The sequence below is a fragment of the Dipodomys merriami genome, unplaced genomic scaffold, assembly GCF_024711535.1.
Source record: "Dipodomys merriami isolate MVZ:Mamm:240054 unplaced genomic scaffold, mDipMer1.0.p SCAF_583, whole genome shotgun sequence".
Classification (NCBI taxonomy): domain Eukaryota; kingdom Metazoa; phylum Chordata; class Mammalia; order Rodentia; family Heteromyidae; genus Dipodomys; species Dipodomys merriami.
In genome coordinates this window covers 56,880-78,301 of record NW_027206161.1, presented here as the reverse complement: position 1 = coordinate 78,301, position 21,422 = coordinate 56,880, and the positions used below count along the sequence as shown (strand labels likewise).

General features: G+C 41.4%; 1 pseudogene; it reads right to left on the bottom strand.

The window, feature by feature from the left end:
* Window positions 1-632: 632 nt before the first annotated feature.
* LOC138813085 (leucine-rich repeat-containing protein 14B-like) lies at window positions 633-21,060 on the bottom strand (annotated as a pseudogene).
* Window positions 21,061-21,422: the final 362 nt, after the last annotated feature.

Genomic DNA, 21,422 nt, shown 5'->3' with positions numbered 1-21,422 from the left:
GTGGTTCAAGTGACAGAACACGCTAGCATTAAGTAATAAAGTTCAGGGACCATGTACAGGCCCAGGTCTGTTGTGCATGTACACAAATACGCATTAAAACACATAATGTAATCTGGTTTTATTGTTTGGTGTTTGAATAAGGCTACTTGTTTACAACCTTAGGAAAGAGCACATTTCAGTTGCTTTTTCTACAGTGAACTTGGATGTAAGTCCTGTGTTGTCCTCAAAACCCTGAGTTTCAACAACTGAATATTACAAATACTGGGATGTTATGCCTGAATGAAATCAACTGATGGTTGAGTCTGCCTTTGCCAGCTGACACTGTCCACAGGGTACTTCTAGTCTTTAGACACTTCCTATGGAAGTGACTGTCCCTTGTAATGTAAAGACTTTTCAGCGGGGGGGGGGGGAGGGTGTTGGGCTGGTAGGGATGGTAAGGGGAAAAAAAGGAGGCAACAATGCTTAATAAGAAATGTACTCATTACCTTGTTCATGTAATTGTAACCCCTCTGTACAATGTTTTCACAATAAAATTTACTAATAATAAAACAAACAAACAAAAAAGACTTTTCTGCCCCCTGGCTCCTGAAACCTCCTCTGAAGTTTTCTTCCTCCTGTTGTCAGGATTCAGCTCATGTGTGCTCCTCTCCAAAAGGCTGAGCAAGCTTTGTTGGAAGATGCATTCTGTCTCCAGGGAGAATGAGACATAATACCTCTTTGGGCAGTAACTCAGGTTTCTGCCCAATCCCATCTGCCAGGATTTTGACTGGGCACTCAGAGCTGCAGCTAATATGGAATGAATGAAAAAGACAACAGTGAAATAGAAGACCTCCCAAAAGAGCTTTGAGAAAGAGTCATAGATTGGAAATTGCTTGGAATATGGTCTTCCCTCCATGAGGCCTCTCCATTTACTAGCTAGCATTCCTGGGCTGGAGTGCCTCTTTGTGGCTCCACCCTTGGTCATGTAGACAATTCCTATATTGCCAATGTAACATCAAAAGCTGATGTTCCCAGGGACATTGGAGGGGACAAACTACTTAGGCTGTCTAAAGAAATGAAGTCTGGTCATTTGTAGCATTGTGTTGGCAAATTCACCATCTATGGATGGGAGTGCACCTTAATCCTAGTGGAGCTAGAAGAGTCATACAAACGGATTACCCTGAAGCTTTGAGCAGAGCTAGCTGTTGCTGCTGGCTTCTCGACTATTTTGTCTTTGAAGTACCAAGAAAATGATGAAAACATCAGCACATCAAAGCAATTCTCAGTGTTCTTTTGTCACAAGAGTTCCAAAATAAGTTTCCAGCAATAGTTTTGCAAAAGCTTTGGCTGCTCTGTCCCCAGGAGAGACGTCACCTGCCCAAAGTGCCTATTGGACCTGGACATCATCTTAGAAACCAGCTCATCTGGGCTTGTTTGAGGGCTCTCGAGGTAGAGGCGGGGGTGGGAAGTTGATATCCCCAGACCTTATGTCTTTTATTGAGGCATTATCTCTTATTATAATGGTCTCTTTTCTTTTCAGTGAATATCAAGTGTTGTCCTGAATACTGGGTACAAAGCTGTGAACAGAATGAGGTACTTTCATCATGGGGCTTATTTATTGCTGCAAAGCCTAATGCATCATAAATAAGTGGAGATTATGCAGAATATTATGAGAAAAAGGCATGGTAAGGAAAGCCAAACTGTATGATTTCACAATTGAGGGATGTGTAGCTTATACACAAAGCCCAAAAAACAAACAGCTTTAATGTTGTTTCTCTTTTTTTTTTTTGGTGGTAGTAGGGCTTGAACTTTGGGATTGGGCGTTGTCCTTGTGCTCTTCAGCTGAGGTCGAGAACTCTATTTGGTTTTCTGGTGATTATTTGGAGATAAGAATCACAGGGAGGGCTGGGAAGGTGGCTCAGTGGTAGAGAGCTCTCCTTGCATGCTTGAGGCCCTGGGTTCGATTCTTCAGCACCACATAAGCAGAAAAAAAAAAGCCAGAAGTGGCGCTGTGGCTCAAGTGGTAGAGTGCTAGCCTTGAGCTGAAGAGCTGAGGGACAGCACCCAGGCCCAGAGTTCAGGCCCCACCACCCGACCCCCACGCCAAAATAAAAAAGAATTGCAGGGAGTTTCCTGCCCATGTTGGTTTTGAATCGTGATCCTCAGATCAGCCTCCTCAGTAGCTAGGTTTACAGGTGTGAACCACTGGTGCCTGGCTAATGTTGCTTCTTACTTGCTCACCTTTGGTGCCAACGACCTCCATGAGTCAAATCTCGAAGTGTCAAATTGAGAACTATCTTGTACTTTGAGAAGTTATAGGGAAATAAAAAATTCAGAGATATATGCCACAGGTTAGGGAGTCAAAGTTGGATTTGAATGTTTTGTCTCCCTTTGGGTGAATGCTTCCTCTTCAAAGATTTAACACTTTTCTCAAAAACAAAACCAAAAAATATGGGATGGATATACTTAAGCCATATCTTGTCTTGAAAGCCTTCTTGTTTTGAAATTATTTTAAACTCAAAGAAGAGTTGCAAAGAGTAGTGAGAGTTCCCACATACTTCTTCACTGCTTTTTTACTATGAACATACTATTAACATCTTATATAACCACTCTCATTTACTGATTCTAAGACATTCACATTTGCACAATATTTTCAAGCTCCAGATGTTATTTGAATTGTATCATATCCCTCTCTAATGTCTTTGTGTATGTGTTCTTGTATTAAAGTACTGATGGCCACAAAAAGGGGTCAGAAATAATTTTTTCCTTACCTGAAAAGGAAGAGGCATGGGACATAGTGCTAACAGTGTGTAAGTGTGGAGACTGCACATTTTGGAAATGGTTACAAGCCTTATTAAAAGAACTATCTAGTTAATAAAAGTTGTCACCCTGGTCAATTGTCCTGGGCCACTGCCTCAAATGTTGCCTTAAAAACCAGCTGGACACCCGCCTATCAAGCCTATGCCACATATCCTTAACCAGTCTTAGTAGAAATTTGCAGCCCAGAAAAAATGTGTGATAACCCTTTTGAGTCAGTGTGGGACCCTGCTGCTGCTTCTACCCACCCTTCTGGATAAAGTTCAAGGACGGCCTTATAGTCATCTGGAAGGAAATCTATGTTGTCATCCTGACCATGTTGACCATAGTGACAGTGGACTGGACTGCTGCCTGACTCCATCACCTCTGACTGCTTCCCAGTGGAAAGCTGCTTTGGATCTGCTGAAACTGAGTCTGTGGTATATTATTTTAGTGATATCCAGTAACTCTCTCTATTCCCACAGTAGATATTGAGGGCAAGGATGATATCACTGGCATGCCTCAGGCACTTCAAGGATTAGGAAACTAGAAATCCACTCTACAATCAAAGCCTTGCTTGGTTTGGGTGTGGTAAAAGGCCGCTTCCAACAATAGCTATAAAGGAGAGATCTTTATCAATGGAGGTAGTAAGAGGAATGAAACTCACCCCTGCTATTAGAATTAAAAATTTAACAAAATTCTCCACCCAAGGGATGCCTTGAGGCAGTTCTGATAACCTGGTTCCTCAAGCCAAAGAAGCAAAATGGGCCCAAAAGCCACAAAGAAACTCAGGGAAAGAAAGAGTGTAGTAAAGAAAGCCTTAGAAAGGAATTGAAAAAAAATCTCATCTGGATTAAAAAAAAAAAGATATAAAAATAAGGATTGTCTTAAAATGTTTGTCACAGTGAAAAGGGGAAGAAGACAAACCCCAGAAAGTTTAAGTATGTAACAAATGGTAGGAGTATGTCTTAAAAATGAAGCTTATGAGTAAGTTGGTATGAAATTAAACTAGCTTTCATATACATAGAGTCAGGATGGGTGAATTGATGTGGAACTATTCTTTATGTTTATCTGTATGGTAGGGAGGAAGGATATGCCCACTTCAATCTAGATGCTGGTTTAGCTAATTAGAGCAGCCAGGTAGACTCGTTGTGAGAGGGGTTTCTCTTAAATTTACCATGACTGAATGACTCCTTCCCTTTGCCCTTTTGCGCTCCCATTGCATTGTCTATTCCAAAGGGTTTATGCCCTGTGAAATTATGTTTGGCAGACCATCCTTCTTGTGTCCTCGCTTAAAAACTGCAATGTTGACATAGATGACTGCTCTAGTCTTTACAGGCACTGCAGACTGTTCAACAGGAACTCCATTCCCAATTTCAGGCACTCCTGCAGGCAGCCCCTGTAGTTGGCCCTAATTACTGATCATGAGACACTGTGTGGGTCATATGACATAAAAAAAAACTAACTATCCTCAATGGAAAGGACCTTATACTGCTATCCTAACAGCTCCAACCACTGTCAAGGTGAATGGGATCTGGTCCTGGATCCACGCTTCACCACTTAAGGTGGCCCTGCTACCAGAAGAGACAAATGGATGGTGTATAAGGACCCTGAAAAGCCTCTCAAGCTAAGACTTATCTCATCATAATTTTTCATTTATGCTTCTGTGCTCTAAATGATGTTAACTACCACTGGCAGTTTAAAATCAGAGACAAGGGGACAGTTTTCTTACTTCTGCTATTGTAATGTCCCTGATTGTAGCAATTTAATTTTACCAACCAACTCAACTTGTGGAATATGACAAACTGCTTCAGGTATCTTGATGTCACACCCCTTCTCCTACTATGTTCTGGTGCAATGGAAGCCTATGTTCATACATTAATCCAACCTTGGTCTCTTGGATTTTGATAACAGCAGTTCCCCAATTAAATCTTTATACCAAAAGTGAAAATTTTCAGAGATTGTTATCCCACCTCTTAACCAAGAGGACAGATTTTATTCCTATAATGTTAGGGGTGAGTATGGTTACCTCTGTTGGAGGAGTAGCTTTTGCTGGAGGTGCTGTAAGACATAGTTTAAAACTTGCTCAAGAATTTGAGGAGAGGGTAGATGAGGATACTCATGCCTCTTCAGTGTCTCTGGCATGCATACAAAGACAACTGAACTCTCTAGCGGGGGTGGCCTTGCAGAATCATAGGGCACTAGACCTTCTCACAGCTTCCAAAGAGGGAACCTATGTTTTTCTAAGGGAAGAGTGCTGATACTGTGTAAATGAATCACGGCTGGAGAAGAAAACATAAAGGTTGTAGGTAAACTGTGTGAAGGACTCCAACAGCATCCATCTGCTAAACTAGATCTAGTATGGGTTCAAAGCCTTTTGGCCTGGTGGCTAGTATCCCTAGCCACCAGCAATTATACTATTTCTTCTACTTGTTATTACTGGTTCCTGTGTGGTTAAGTCTTTGATATCACTTATAGAAAAAATAATTGGGACTGTCAAGCTGATGGCCCTTCAGGCCCAGTACAGCCTCCTGAGTCAGGAAAAAGAGTCAAGAATTTGACTCAGTTACAAAAAGAAAGGGGAATGTAAGGATCTCTTAGGATTAAAGACCCCAAGACCAAGCAAGGACACTGAGTCAGAATATTAACCTCTTATGGGGAACTGAGGAATGCAATAATCTCTTGCTTGAAACTGAGGAATGAAATAACAGGAAATTGCCATTGTAAAAGTCCCTTGTTTGAAAAAAAAAGTTGATGTTATCATATTAATAGAACTTTGCAGCTTGTACCTGCTTGTGTTTTTTGCCTTCATTAGCCTAGGCTGTGTTCATGTTTAGGGTCATAGTGTTAGCTCCCAAGTCTACACTGTGTCCCTGGCAGGACAACTTCTGTAACACCTAAAAAACTTCTTTAATCTCTAAGCCCGCTTTGATGGACTCATTCTCAGACCCTGTAAGAATTGAAATAACAGTGATTAAGTTGTCTTAGACACTAATGAGGGGAATTTGTTTTAAGGATATCTCAGGTAACCTCAAAGTAAAAATAGAGTAGGATCAGACCTAAAATCTAGAAGTAGCCATGAACATCCATTGGCAACCTGGGAATGATTGTCTCCTGAACCCACATACCTGTTTCAGCATTCTCACTGTTAAGAAAATGGAGGAAAACAGAAAAGGAATAGGCCAGACTCAATGATCAACAGGTGGGGACTGTTTATTGCCAGCAAGGTGCATAGACCTTTCAGGTTTGGAGGTTGTTTGAGGGACTATATTTTGGATGGACTTATATAGGGCTTGTTTTCACAAAGAAGCAGAAAATAAAAAGTGGCTTATGCTCTCTTAGGCCACAAGGAGACTTCCTTGACCAGGCCCACAAGTTGAATGTTCTACACTGGATGAAGGGCTATTGTCCCCTGGGGACCAAGTGTTATATCCTTGGCCAGGCACTGATTGGAACCTGCCTGCTGACAGGCATGTGGCCACCCTTGTTTTCTTGTACCTGGTGTCTTGCTTGAGCTGGAGGAATTAGGCAGGAATCAATCTTTCACTCACTGTAACAAATTTTTCAAGCCAAATTGCACAGATTCCAGCCTGTTACCTTTCCTGCAGCAGAATGTGGGGACATCAGGTTATACAGTGCTGTGGCGTTTTAGTGAGAGCAATGAAAAGAGTCCCCAGTATGTGACTTCTGTTGGAGTCATAGGAACTCTTGAACAGAAAAGTGTTGGTAGCTAGTTGTGATTCAGCTAGCTGCAGAACGTCTCTGGCATCTCTAAAGGAGAACTGGGTCTCTCTGTTGACTGCCACTGGCAGGTAAGAATGTTACTGTAACAGAATAGAGTTCTAATGCCTGTTCCCAGAGCTAGGGCTGGCTCTGATTAGTAGAACCAAAGGACGAGGCTTGGGAGTGGTAGAGGCTGGTGGTCAAATGAATCTAGCTGCTCAGCAGAAAATGGAATATGAATTTTACTAAGAAATACTGGAGCATCTCTTAGTCATGAGATACCCTCAAATCAGGCTTTCACTGAGCTGGATGCAGAGCAAAACAAGCACAAAGCCACTGGTAACAACCAAAAACCAGCCCTGCTTCTATTCCCTGCAAACATTCTCCAGGAAATATTGCCACACCATGCAGAACAATTCCTACCAGATCTGCTGAGTTTCTGCTAGGCCCAAAAGTCGGGTTCCCTTTCCATTTTACTTTTCATTTTCAGTCTTTTTCTCTTGTTTGTTTTTCTATGAGATCTTCTTTTATTTGTATTTACACACACACACACACACACACACACACACACACACACACACACACACACACACACACACATTTGTGAAAATACCTTACAGAGAAGTTACAATTACATGAGTACATGAGCAAGGTAATGAGTACATTTCTTATTAGGGATGGTAAGAGGAAACAAAGTGGGAGGCAACAATGCTTGATAAGAAATGTACCCATTACCTTTTATTTGTATTCTGTGACAAGTGATCTGATTTTTCCCTGTTACTGCTTCCAGCACATGCTGCCCTAGGTCCAATTGAACACTCTACCACAATGCCTGGACCTCTGCTGTAACAGCTTCACCTAGTCCTATAATTGAATCCCAGGAGGCTGGGAATATGGCTCAGTGATAGAATGCTTCCCTAGCATGCATGAATTCATGGGTTCGATTCCTCAGCAACACATAAGCAGAAAACACCAGAAGTGGTGCTTTGGCTCAAGTGGTACAGTGCTAGCCTTGAGTAAAAGAAGTTCAGGGGCAGTGCAAAGGCCCTGAGTTCAAGCCCCAGGACTGGCACAAAAAAGGAAAAAGAATTGAACCCCAGGGCTTCCGATGTCACATTTAGAAGGCATGTTTTCTTCCTACATTGTCTGTCATGTGTATCTACAGCTTTCTCTAACAAAGGTTTTTCATTGAAACTACATTTGCTTTCATCTTAGCCTTAGGATCTGATATAGGGATTGATCTCTGGGCAACAGGGCTGGTTGAAATGCAAGACATTTCCTTAGCACAATTCAAGGGCCTACTCTACTTGTTTTAATGTTCTGGGAAAGTTTTCTTTTTTTTTTTTTTTGGGTCCAGTCGTGGGGCCTGAACTCTGGGCCTGGGCACTGTCCCTCAGCTCTTCAGCTCAAGGCTAGCACTCTACCACTTAAGCCACAGCGCCCCTTCCAGGGTTTTCTTTTTGCTTATGTGGTGCTGAGGAATCAAACCCAGGCCCTCGAGCATGCAAGGCAAGCGGTCTACCACTGAGCCACCTTCCCAGCCCCTGGGAAAGTTTTCTAAAGCAGTTTTGAAAGTTTGAAACAAGAAAGCACCAAGCTCATGGCTGGTCTCATTAACTATTGGGTGAAAACTCCAGAAAAGTTGTGGGAGGTGGGGATGTCTTCCTGCTTGGCCCATAGTAGCATGGCATGCAGCTCTTCTGCAATCAAGCATATTTCTACTGATCATATGTGGACATGGCCAGCTCATACTAGTACTCTCCAGGTAGTATTTCTTAGGCACCAGGAACTCCATGTAATGAAGTTCAGGGAGTTTACACAGTGCAGAGAAGAGGCGCTTGAGGGTGCAGGCTGACAGCAGGTTAGCAAGGAACTTGAGCTCCTAGAGATAGAGGCAGGAACACAGGCCCAGGATCATCATGACCACATAGCTATGGGTAATAGCACACTCCACTGGGGTCCACACCCGCACTATCTGGGCAACCTGTTGCCGGAGCTTGAGGAAAGTAGAAGGATATAAATGAAGCAGATTGTGTCTACTGAGGTGCAACACATCCAGCTGGGCAGCATGGATACAGTCTGCCAAGAAGTTCATGTCCACATGGTTCAGAGCACAATTGGCCAGGTCCAGCATTCTCAATCATGTCCTGAACGGGCTGTAGAACATGGAATAATCAGCACTAATCAGAGGAGTTCCATGTGAGCAACAATGGATGTGAGCAATCCATCTGCTTGTCTGTCACAGAGAACAAAGACTACACCTTGCAGGGCAAGTCTTGTTCTTACCTGACTGCATGCAGTCTATGAAAATAGTTTGTGACACATGATGCTACATGAAATGCAAATGTCTGTGTCCATAAATATGGTTCACTGGGATGCAGGCTGGCTCCCTTGCTTTCAGACAGTCTACAGCTTCTGGGCTTGCTGTGTGGTTCAGAATTAACCTGAACGAACGAAACCTTTGTCTTCATCTCACCTAAATGGCAGATTTTATCAACAACCATTTTCTTTTTTTTTTTTTTAATTGTATTTTATTTTATTTGAGAACATACTGTACAGGGGGGGCTACAATTACATGGGCAGGATAATGCATACATTTCTTACCAAGCATTGCAGCCTCCTCCTTTGTTTACCCTTCACTTCCCTTCCCCGCCTCCCCCCTCCCCCCACCCAATTTTACCCCCCTCCCCCCACCCAATTATACCCCCCTCCCCCCCACACACCGACATTGTAAAGCTGGTTTTGACATGACATTTTGTACTTCTCATTGTTGCAACAGGTCCACCTGAATCCTTAAACGACTTGTTTGTCCCCATCACCTCCACATGTTATACTGACATCAAATATAGTGAAAGCGGGGGTTACACTGTGGGGGAGGGACATACAAAGCAACAAAGAAATAATCTTATAAATGCGTTAGAAACACATGCATGAAAGAAACGAAAACATTAAAATACATATTTAAGGGTTCATTTTCCTAACATCACATTATCTGACCTTTTCCGCTTGACTCATACCTATACTAGATATTGCAAATAAGGGAAACCATGGGACCTATGCTTCTTTGGGCCTGGCTTACTTCACTTAATATAATTTTTTCCAAACCTTTCCATTTCCTAACAAATGGGGAAATGTCATTCTTTCTGATGGAGGCATAGAATTCCATTGTGTATATATACCACATTTTCTTGATCCATTCATCTACTGAGGGGCATCTGGGTTGGTTCCATATCTTAGCTATGGTAAATAATGCTGCAATAAACATAGTTGTGCTGGTAGCTTTAGTGTGGTCTTGTTTGTAAACATTTGGGTAAATGCCCAAAAGTGGGATTGCTGGATCACAGGGGAGATCTATGTGAAGTCTTCTGAGGAACCTCCATACTGCTTTCCAAAGTGGTTGAACAAGTTTACATTCCCACCAACAATGAAGTAAGGTTCCTTTCTGTCCACATCCCCTCCAGCATCTGTTGTTGTTAGAGTTCTTGATTTTTGCTGTTCTAACTGGAGTGAGGTGATATCTCAATGTTGTTTTGATTTGCATTTCTTTTATGGCTAGGGATGTTGAACATTTCTTCATGTGTCTATTGGCCATCCTTCTTTCTTCTTCAGAGAAGCTTCTCTTTAAGTCTTTCGCCCACTTATTTATTGGGCAGTTGTTTCTTTGAGGATTTGTTGTTGGGTGGTTTAATTTTTTGAGTTCCAAGTATATTTTAGATATGAGACCCTTGTCCATTGTATGGCTAGTAAAGATCTTCTCCCAATCCGTGGGCTTTCTATTGATCTTGCTAGCTATGTCATTTGCCCTGCAGAAGCTCTGCAATCTTATGCAATCCCATTTGTCCAACCTTTCTTTGATTTGTTGTGCTTCTGGGTCTCTATTCAGAAAATTTCGGCCTGAGCCAAGGAGACCTAGGGTTTCGCCTATTCCATCCTGTAATGTTTTCAGAGTGTCTGCTTTGAGTTCAAGGTCTTTGATCCATTTGGAGTTGATTCTGGTGCAGGGTGATATATAAGTATCTAGCTTAAGTTTTCTACATGTAGTTAACCAATTTTGCCAGCACCATTTACTGAAGAGGCTGTCTTTCTTCCATTCTATTGTTTTAGCTTCCTTATCGAAGATTAGATGGCTATAGGTCTGTAGGTTCATTTCTGGGTTTTCAATTCTATTCCATTGGTCCTGATGTCTGTTCTTATGCCAATACCAAGCTGTTTTGATTACTATGGCTTTATAGTAGAGTTTGAAATTTGGTATTGATATTCCTCCAGCAGTGTTCTTTCCGTTGAGGAGCGTTTTTGCTATTCGGGGTCTTTTATTTTTTCATATGAATTTTTGGATTGCCTCTTCTATTTCCTTGAAGAATGAGGGTGGAATTTTGATAGGTATCGCGTTGAATTTGTAGATAGCCTTGGGAAGTATTGCCATTTTCACGATGTTAATCTTGCCAATCCAGGAGCATGGGAGGTTTTGCCATTTTTTAAGTTCTGTGTTGATTTCCTTTTTCAAGATTTTAAAGTTTTCATCATAGAGGTCCTTCACTTCTTTGGTTAAGTTAATTCCTAGGTATTTTATTTTTTGTTGGGCTATTACAAATGGAGTTGCTTTCCTAATTTCAGCCACACTTTTCTCATTGTTGGCATATAGAAAAGCCATTGATTTTTGGGGGTTAATTTTATAACCTGCTACTTTGCCAAAGTTTTGAATCAGCTTGAGTAATTTGGGAGTGGAGTCTATGGGATTCTTTAAATACAAGATCATGTCATCTGCAAAGAGGGAGAGTTTTATTTCTTCTTTCCCTATTTGGATCCCCTTTATGTCTGCATCTTGTCTTATTGCTGTAGCTAGGCATTCTAATACTAGATTGAAGAGAAGTGGAGAGAGTGGGCATCCTTGTCTTGTTCCTGAGTTAAGAGGAAATGGCTTTAGTTTTTCACCATTGAGTATAATGCTGGCTGTAGGTTTGTCATATACAGCCTTTATTGTATTGAGGAATGTTCCATGGATTCCTAATTTTTCCAGAACCTTCATCATAAAGGGGTGTTGGATCTTGTCAAATCCTTTTTCTGCATCTATTGAGATAACCCTGTGGTTCTTATTCTTGCTCGTGTTGATGTGATGAATAATATTAATTGATTTGCCTATATTGAACCAGCTTTGCATCCCTGAAATGAATCCAGTTTGATCATGGTGTATGATTTTTTGGATGAATTGTTGAAGTCGATTGGCCAAAATTTTGTTGAGAAGTTTTGCATCAATGTTCATCAAAGAAATGGGTCTATAGTTCTCTTTCTTTGATGAGTCCCTGCCTGGTTTTGGGATGAGGGTTATGATGGCTTCATAGAATGTATTCGGTAGTGAGCTTTCTCTTTCAATTTCATTGAAGAGTTGGAGGAGTATTGGTGTGAGCTCTGCTTTGAAGGCCTTGTAAAATTCCGCTGTAAAACCATCTGGTCCTGGACTTTTCTTAGCTGGGAGGTCTCTTATTGCTGTTTCTATTTCAATACTTGATATGGGCCTGTTAAGCTGGTTTAACTCATCTTGGTTTAGTTTTGGCATGTCAATATTTGCTAGGAAAAGGTCCATTTCTGTCAAGTTCTCAAACTTATTAGCATAAAGTTTGAGAAGTATCCCCTAATAATGTTCTGAATCTTGGTTGTTTCCGTGGTGATGTTTCCATTCTCATCTCTGAGTTTATTACTTTGGGTGTGTTCTCTCCTTTTTCTGATAAGGTTTGCTAAGGGTCTGTCAATTTTGTTAAGTTTTTCGAAGAACCAACTCTTTGTTTTGTTGATTCTTTCTATAGTTTTTTTGGATTCTAATTCATTTAATTCTGATTTAATTTTGATTATTTCTTTCCGTCTACTGGATTGGGGTTTATCTTGCTGCTCTTTTTCAAGGAGGTTTCGATGTGTCATTAAATTGTTAGTTTCCGATCTCTCCAATTTGTTGATGTAGGAGCTCAGAGCTATAAACTTGCCTCTGAGTACTGCCTTTGCTGTGTCCCAGAGGAGCTGGTAATTTGTGTGTTCATTTTTGTTGAATAGCATAAACATTTGAATTTCCTTTCTAATCTCTTCCATGACCCACTCATGATTCAGCAGTGTGTTGTTCAGCCTCCATGTGATACCGGACTTTCTTTGGTGGCTTTTGGTGTTGAGATCTAATTTTATTCCCTTGTGGTCAGAGAGAATGCAAGGTATAACTTCAATGTTTCTGAATTTAGACAAGTTTGTTTTGTGGCCTAAAATGAGGTCTATTTTAGAAAACGTTCCATGTGCTGCTGAGAGGAACGTGTATTCTGTTGCTGCTGGGTGAAATGTTCGGTAAATGTCTGTTAAGTCTAGTTGATCTATGCAGCTGTTTAGATCTGCCGTTTCTCTGTTGAGTTTTTGCCGAGGTGATCTATCTAGTGGGGAGAGTGGTGTGTTAAAATCCCTAACAATTAATGTCTTTGGATCTATATGGGATTTGAGGGAAAGTAGTGTCTCTTTGATAAATTTGGGTGCTCCATTGTTTGGCGAATAGATATTTAGAATTGTAATATCCTCCTGAAGGAGAGATCCTTTAATTAGTATGTAGCGACCTTCTTTATCTCTTCTCACGAATTTTAGTTTGAAGTCTATTTTATCTGATATTAGGATTGCAACTCCCGCCTGTTTATGAGGGCCGTTTGCTTGGTAGATTTTGTTCCAGCCTTTAACTTTGAAAATATGTTTGTTTTTACGGGCAAGATGTGACTCCTGAAGGCAGCAGAGAGAGGGGTCTTGTTTTTTAATCCAACTAGACAGTCTATGTTGCTTAATTGGAGAGTTCAGTCCGTTAACGTTAAGAGATAGGACTGAGAGGTATTTGGGGGTTCCTGCCATGTTATCCACCTTCTTGGGGGCTGTGAAAACTGGGTTCTTCCTAAGGTTCTTGGATTCTCAGTTTGGGTGCAGTTTCTTGGCCTTTGTTGCGTTCTTGTTGGTTTTCTATGTGTAGGACATCTTTAAGAATCTTTTGCAGGGCTGGTTTGGTGGAGATGTATTGTTTCAATTTTTCTTTGCTATGGAAGGTTTTTATTTGGCCTTCAGTTATGAAGGAGAGTTTAGCTGGGTACAGTATTCTTGGTTGATAGTTGTTTGTTTTTAGGGCATGGCATACGTCATTCCAGGCTCTTCTTGCTTTGATTGTCTCTGCTGAGAAATCTGAGGTAATTCTAATTGGTTTCCCTTTATAGGTGATTAACCTTTTCTCCTTGACAGCTTTAGGGATCTTTTCCTTGGTCTGGGTTGATCCTGTGTGGATTATAATGTGACGGTGGGATGCCCTATTCTGGTCTGGTCTATTTGGGGTTCTAAAAGCTTCTTGTATCTGAATAGGCCTATCTTTTTGTATGTTTGGGAAGTTCTCTGCTAGCATCCTGTTAAACAAATTTCCTAGACCATTAACTTCTGTTTCTAGGTGCTCCTCTACACCCATTATCCTTAGATTGGGCCTTCTGATGGTGTCTTCCAGGTGTTGGATAGACCTATCATATTTCTTGGACTTGTCTTGGATGGTTGTATGTTCTTTCTCTATAATATCTAGGCTGTCTTCAATCCCTGAGATTCTATCTTCTGCATGGTCTAACCTGCTGTCAAGACTCTCTACTTTGTTTTTTATCTCTTTTCCTTCTAATTGGTCAGCTTTGATGGCTTCAAGTTCTTTGTTGAAGCTCTGTTTTAGGTCTTGTATGATTTTCTTTACTTCCTTAATTTGGTGTTCAGTGTTTGTTCTCAAATCACTTAGTTGATTGGTTATGGTTTCTTTGGACTCCCATTCCTTCTGTTGGGTTCCATTCAGCATTCCCTTTGTGGTCTCCCTGACTTCCTTCAGCTTTTTGTTAATGGATTCCATGAATGTCTTTAGTGATCTTTGTGTATTCTCTACCTGGTCTCTTAATTCGTGAATTACTTTTTGATTAGTTTCCTCCCTTCTGTGGGATTCCTGCAGTTCTCTTTGAGTGTTCTCTGCCTGCTCACGCCATTCCTCCCTTTCTCTTTGAGTATTCTCAAGTTGTTCACGCAAATCCTGTATCAGTTTTTGAGAAGCTTCCTCATGCTTATGATATTCCTGTATAAACTTCTGGGATGCCTCCTCTCTCTCCCTATCACGCTCATGCAGAGTCCTTTGTACATTGTCAAACTTCTCACTTATCATGTTTGCTATTAGTGTTTGTAGAGCTATTTGGGAACTCTCCTCTGGATTATTCTTTATCTGTTCTAATACCTGATTATCAAGGTTGGGAATTGAGATACCCGAATTTGCCATTTTTCTTGTGTTTTTCCGGCTTACTCGGCCCATTTGAGATAAAGATTGCACCAGTTTTGTGCTAGAACACTATCTTAAGGCAACCATCAACCAAAGTTTGCATTTGTACAGTCAATACTCTACAGATACAATCTAGTTCAACAGATACATCTATTCAACATCAAACGACTATATGTTAAAGGACTTCGAACCGCAGAAAAGAATTTGGAAAACCAGAAATTATTAGGATTAGGGAGAGATGTGGGTAAAAAATAGGAATAGATTGGTGTGGGGAGGCACAGGGAGAGTTAACTATGTCCTAATCACAGTGCAGGAAATGAGGTGGGTAGAATGCAAGTAGAGAGAGAGAGAAAAAGAAGAGACCGAAAGGGGAATAAAGAGAGACCAGAAAAAGAATAGAAACGTAAAAATTAATGTTATTATAGAGGTTAAAAGACCGTCTATTTAGAGAGGAATGTGAATATGTTCAGAGAAGGGGAGGGACATAGAGGAGATGTGAAAAGCTTTAAGGATGGGAACGGGAGAAGAAAAGATCAGAAGTTCAGTAGAGCTAGATAAAAAACAAAAAGATAATTAAGAAAGAAAGGAAAAGAGAAAGAAGACAAGAAAAGAAAGGAAAACTCTTATTCACATATTCCTAAAATAAAAATTATAAGATGAGAAAAAAAAAAGGTTACTGGGAAACAATTATTTTTTCAGAAGAGGCAAAAATTAAAGATTAATAAAAGTTTTAGAAGGGAAAAAAATTTATATATATATATATATATATATATATATATATATATATATATATAAGGTAACAAAAAACAAAAAACAAGCAAAGAAAAGAAAAGAAGAAGAAGAAAAAAAAGAAAAAAAAAGAAAAAAAAAGAAAAAAAAGTCTTTAGATTTTTTTTTTTGGTGGGGGGGAGGAATGGGAAGAATCCTGTATCTCCCTTTTGTCTGCAACCAGTCTCTTGTTGGAGTCTCTGGTCAGCTTGAGGTCCTGTGGCTTGATTGGTTTCTTAAGTCGGTTGGTTGGAAGAGGCAGAAAAATGCTCTGCTTTACCCAAGATTTTGAGATCCCCCTCCCAGGTTAGTTTTCTGGGAGGGTGGTCTGCTTTGAGAGTCACAAAAGAGGGGGATGTGGTGATGAGGCTAGGTTCTGGGTAGAGTTGAGGCCTTTCAATGAACAGTAGCTTTTCCCTGGGGCTATTTTGTGATAAAGCTCACAGCGCCCAGCCTGGAGCCATTCTCAGGGTTTCTGTTTTTCAATTGATTGTCGAGGCTGCTAGAGGGAGGGGCAGCCTCTGGCTCTGGTTACCCAGTGAAGCAAGGCACTCCGATGGCTGGCGCCTGAGCTGGGTGACTTTTCCCTGGATGGAGCTGAGTCTGGCAGGTCACTTCGCTGTTAAGTTCTTGTGACCTGCTAAATGACTCATTTTATTCCAAGGCCTGAGCTGGAGCTAGCAGCTCCTCCGAACTTTGTCGGTATCCAAGATGGAGATCACCGGTGCTGGGGGGGTAGGGGTGGCCTTCCCTCCTCTGCTCCCTGAGGAGTGAGGATGTCGGGCTTCTACTCACGCCGAGTCTTGGATCCTGGGTCGTCTCTGGACTGCAAACAGCAGGATGAAGATGTTCGCTCCTTGTCGGTTCTTGTTGGTGTTGAGTAGAATCCGCTCGTCCGCTGCGTCTGGCTCCTTCGTCCCCGACTCTCTGTGTCTCAGGTATGTCTCCGCGGCGGTGGTCGCCGCCGCCGCGGCCCCGCCGCCGGAGCGGCAGCTGCTGCGTTTCCTTGGCTTCCCCTCTCTTGTCTAACTCTCTGTCCTGTGATGACACACTTGGTGTGATTCTCTGGCTTAGGACTGTTCACTGGAACTCTAAAACTGCTTTCTATGGGAGAGCTTGTTCAGATTCCAGCTTCTCCTCTGCCATCTTCCCAGAACTCTCAACAACCATTTTCATATGAAAGGAGTTATGTACATGATCCTGGAGAGAACATCCACTCTGAGAGCTTGCTACAGAGGAAATGAGGCATTAGTAAGAAAAAAGAGCCATTACTCTAACAATAGAAGAATCCATTACTGTAGAGCCAGGAAGGGAAAGCCAGACATCCCCAACTGAGGCACCATATCCACAATCCAATAATTCTGATTTAGATAGTGTTGGCAGCAAGCATCAGCAAAGGGGCAGCTGGGCCCTGTCTCTGACTGAGTCCCTCACTGTCTGTGCATGCCCCTCTTGATATCATAACTGCAAATGGGTGAAACTATTAGCTAAGACCTTATGATAATCCTGCTTATGGAGGAGGCCAGGCATTCCCCCAATTCCCATGAATGATCTTGGGTTAATATCTGCTCAGAAAGGCCAGGGTGACACTGCAGTCCCACAGTCAGCTGACAACAACCTCATGTCACCCAGCTGAGCCAGATTTCTATACCTGACCTGAGATAATGCCAGTCACACAGTGTTGGGAACTTTTTTTGCACCACAATAGACAGCTACAGGAGTCACTATAGTTAGCTTTGCCTTATAAAGCAACATTCTAGACCCATTAGTTAGCATGTTCTTTTCACAGAGACCTCTCCCTCTCCCTTCCCCCCTCCCCCTTTCCCTCTCTGTCCTGCTCTTCTTGCTTTCCCCCACTCTTCCTCCTATCTATGCTAGGGATTACAGCCAGGGTTTTTCATGTGCTAGTCAAACACTGTAGCATCAAGGCACATTTTAGCCCTTATTTTTCTTTCTTTCTTTTTTTTCTATCTTTCTTTCTTTCTTTCTTTCTTTCTTTCTTTCTTTCTTTCTTTCTTTCTTTCTTTCTTTCTTTCTTTCTTTCTTTCTTCTTCCTTCCTTCCTCTCTCTCTCTCTCTCTCTCTCTCTCTCTCTCTCTCTCTCTCTCTCTCTCTCTCTCTCTCTCTCTCTCTCTCTCTCTCTCTCTCTCTCTCTCTCTCTCTCTTGGTCTGTCTCTTTCTCTCTTTCTTTTCTTATTTTGAAGACCAAGACACCATTCAAACTCAGTATCTGATGCTTTTGCTCACTGGCTGGTACTCTAATATTTGAGCTACACCTCCAGACCTTGTTTTTTGAGGCAGTCTCCCCATGTTATCCATGCTGGACTTGAACTCACTTTCCTTCTTCCTCAGGCTTCTGAGTGTTGGGATGGCAAGCCTGGTTTTGATGCCTACCTTACACATTGTCTCTTTCTAACTAGAAGCAGTCCCCTGAGGTCCCTCACTATTCTGGATCACTCCTGGTCCTCCAACTTCTTTATTTCTCTTTTGTGCTCTCTTATGTGCAGCTCCAGAGAGCATTAAGCTTGGGGCTTTGTGAATAAGCTGTTCTTCTACCTATCACTCAGTGCCCCTACAGCCTGTGAAGCCAATGACCAGAGTGCTTGACCCATCCCTCCTCCTTTCAGTCTCTGAGATTCACCCTAGGAGAATCTGGATCTTCCCTGTCAGCATGGAGAGGGCCATACTCAGCTCTATCAGGTAAGTCATGTGACTGAGCTCTCAGGAGATGGAGCCAAGGAGGCAGTCTTCATGCTTAGAAGTTGGGACAGAAGTGAAGGGTGTGTCAAAGGCCTTAATGGGGAGGATGAGTGAAGTCAGACGAGGGAATCCCACCTGGGCTAACAACTGCTGCACATGCCAGCATGTAGCCGCACATTGTGGGCCACTTCCAGCTTGCACAGCTAACCTGTCCTGGCTAGGCCTAACACCTGCAGAAGCTACCCAGGGCTCAAGCTGTCTTCCCTAAATGAGGGGCAGTGCATTTGCAGAGCAGCCATACCTGCTGATTCCAGGGCCTGCACCACTATCTCAAAGTTGCCTTCAATGGGCTGGGAAGGTGGCTCGGTGGTAGAGCACTTGCCTTGCATGCCTGAGGCCCTGAGTTCGATTCCTCAGCACCACATAAGCAAAAGGAAAAAAGCCGAAAGTGGCGCTGTGGCTCAAGTGGTAGAGCGCTAGCCTTGAGCTGAAGAGCTGAGGGACAGTGCCCAGGCCCAGAAGGGCCCCACGACCGGACCCCCCCCCCCGAAAAAAAAGTTGCCTTCAATGACAAAGAAATAAATGAGGACTTCAATAGGTCACCTAACTGCACAGGGCTCTGCCTGTAGTTGGCAGCATATTCTAGCCAGGAGCTCATTGTGGCTCCATATTCCCAGAGCCCTTCCGCAAGGGCATTGCTGTACCTGCACATCCCGGATACCCATAATGTCAGATCTCTGCAGCTGATGAATCCTTTTAAAGAATTATTTAAGAAAGATTTTTCCTTTGTTTTATTTAGAAAAGAATATTTTAAAGGTTCATTCCCTGGAAAACACTTCCCCAGTTTTAAATGCCAAGACAAATAGTTGGGTTCCACATGAGAGTGCCATTAAGATACTAGAACTCTACGTACTTTTCAGGGATACAATGAATTTTGGGATGACTCAATGTTTTAGGTATCCATGATTCTAACACTAGATACATTTCTACTTTCTCAATACACTGAGAACAGATTTTGATTCCAAGAGACTTTGAAAAATAGTATGAAGTCTTTCATAACTCCGCATCAACTTTTCATTTTATGAACTTATTTTCCTAATATAATTTATGAAGCTTTATAGTTAATTATTTTCTCCAAAGTCACAAAATCATTTTTTGAAGTTCTAATAGGGATAAAGCTTTGAGACTGAAAGGTCAATATAATCCTTTTTGTCTACTATAATCAAGAATCTCTTAAAATTATTGTTGAATGTTAAATTCCTCCAAAGCCTATACTTGAATGGAATCGCTTCTATCTTGAAGGTATGAATTGTGTGTGCTTGGGAAAAATTCCATTTATCCCATTAATATGTGGAGGATATTTCACAGTAAGGAGATCCAGGTAGTACTTACCCACTTTGGTCTCATCTCTGTACTCTGTGCATTTGGGCAAACTTCAACTTTGTTCACGACTCATTTAACTTCTGTAGATTCTATGATGAAGATACTCTTTTTTTGTGGGGGGGGTCTGGTTGTGGGGCCTGAACTCGGCCTGGGCACTGTCCCTCAGCTCTTCAGCTCAAGGCTAGCGTTCTACTACTTGAGCCACAATGCCACTTCTGGCTTTTTTCTTTTTGCTTATGTGATGCTGAGGAATTGAACCTAGGGCCTCAGGCATGCCAGGCAAGCACTCTACCCCTGAGCCAACTTCCCAGCCTGATGAAGATTCTCTTAAATTTAATTTTTTTCTAAAATATATCAGAAGCCTGTAAGTATTCCTCAATACATCATGTATTCCCACAACTTATGCAATCCCTTCCTTTGATAAAAAGTCCTTCCTCTAATTAATATTAGCTAACTCCAATAGTATAGTATAAATAATTACTCAGGTTGAGGAGAGAAAGTTGTTCTATAAGTGAAATAAATACTTAGTTTTATCAAATTTTATCATTTTTAACCTCTGAAAAACTCTAGAGCTCCTAACTAAAAGCAGCTTTTATTTACACACACAAGAAAAGAGGTTAATTAATCTATTATACACTAAGAAGAATGAACCTCTGAGAGAAAAACCCATGGCATTTTTAATTATGGCTGTTATTATTATTTTAAGAACTTTTGTATCCCTTTTTATCCAAAGAAAAAAATTAGATACTATTCTTAAACAGACCAAGTTTCATTACCAAGAAAGCTAAAAGAAAACCTAAATAATGTGAGAAAATAACTATATATTATAGATTTTAACCTCAGAGAATATATGAAGAACTCCTCAATCAAGTAACACAAAAGGAAATTCACTTTAAAATAGTTGTGGAACTTCAACAAACATTTCTTCAAAGCAGAGAGATAAAGCACCACTAAGCAACCCCAAAGTTGCTAGGAAAATGCCATCAAAATCACAGGAAGATACTGCTTCATGCCTTCTACAATGACTGTGACTTAAAAAAAATACAGAAAATGGTCTGGGAATGTGGCTTAGTTGTAGAGTGCTTGCCTAGCATGCATGAAGTCCTGGGTTCAATTCCTCAGTACCACATAAACTGAGAGAGCTGGAACTGATGGTGTTGCTCAAGTGGTAGAGAAAAAGAAGCTCAGGAAGAGTGCCCAGACCCTGAGTTCAAGACCCAGGACTAGGAAAAAAAGAGGAGGAGTTGAACTCTTTTGGCACAGCTAAGGAAATGAGAATGTAGAATGTTACAACCACATAGAAAACAAGTTGGTGAATCTTCCAAGAGTCTAACATAGAATTACAATATGACTCAACAATTCTATTTGTAAAGATACAAACAAACAATGGACAATAGAACTTACATGGATGCCAGTGTTCATTGTAGCCTTATTTATAAATACTGGAGAGAAACCTTCCGAATGTTCATTTATAGATGAATGAATAAACAAAATATGGCATCTCATAGTGTGGAAATTAATGTGCCACAAGAAATAAATGACACTCTGTCCATGCTGTAACATGGACTGCACCAACCTTGAAAAACATTATAAAACTAAGTATTTCAAACCAGACACAAAAGCATAGCTCATGTATGATTGTACTTATAAGAAATATCTAGAATAGACAACAGAAACTGATAGCAGATTAGAGATTGTCCACAGTTAGAGGGAGGAAGAGATGAGTGACAATTTATTGATTAATGATGATACAGTTTCTGTCGGGTCTTTGTCCGTCCCACGAA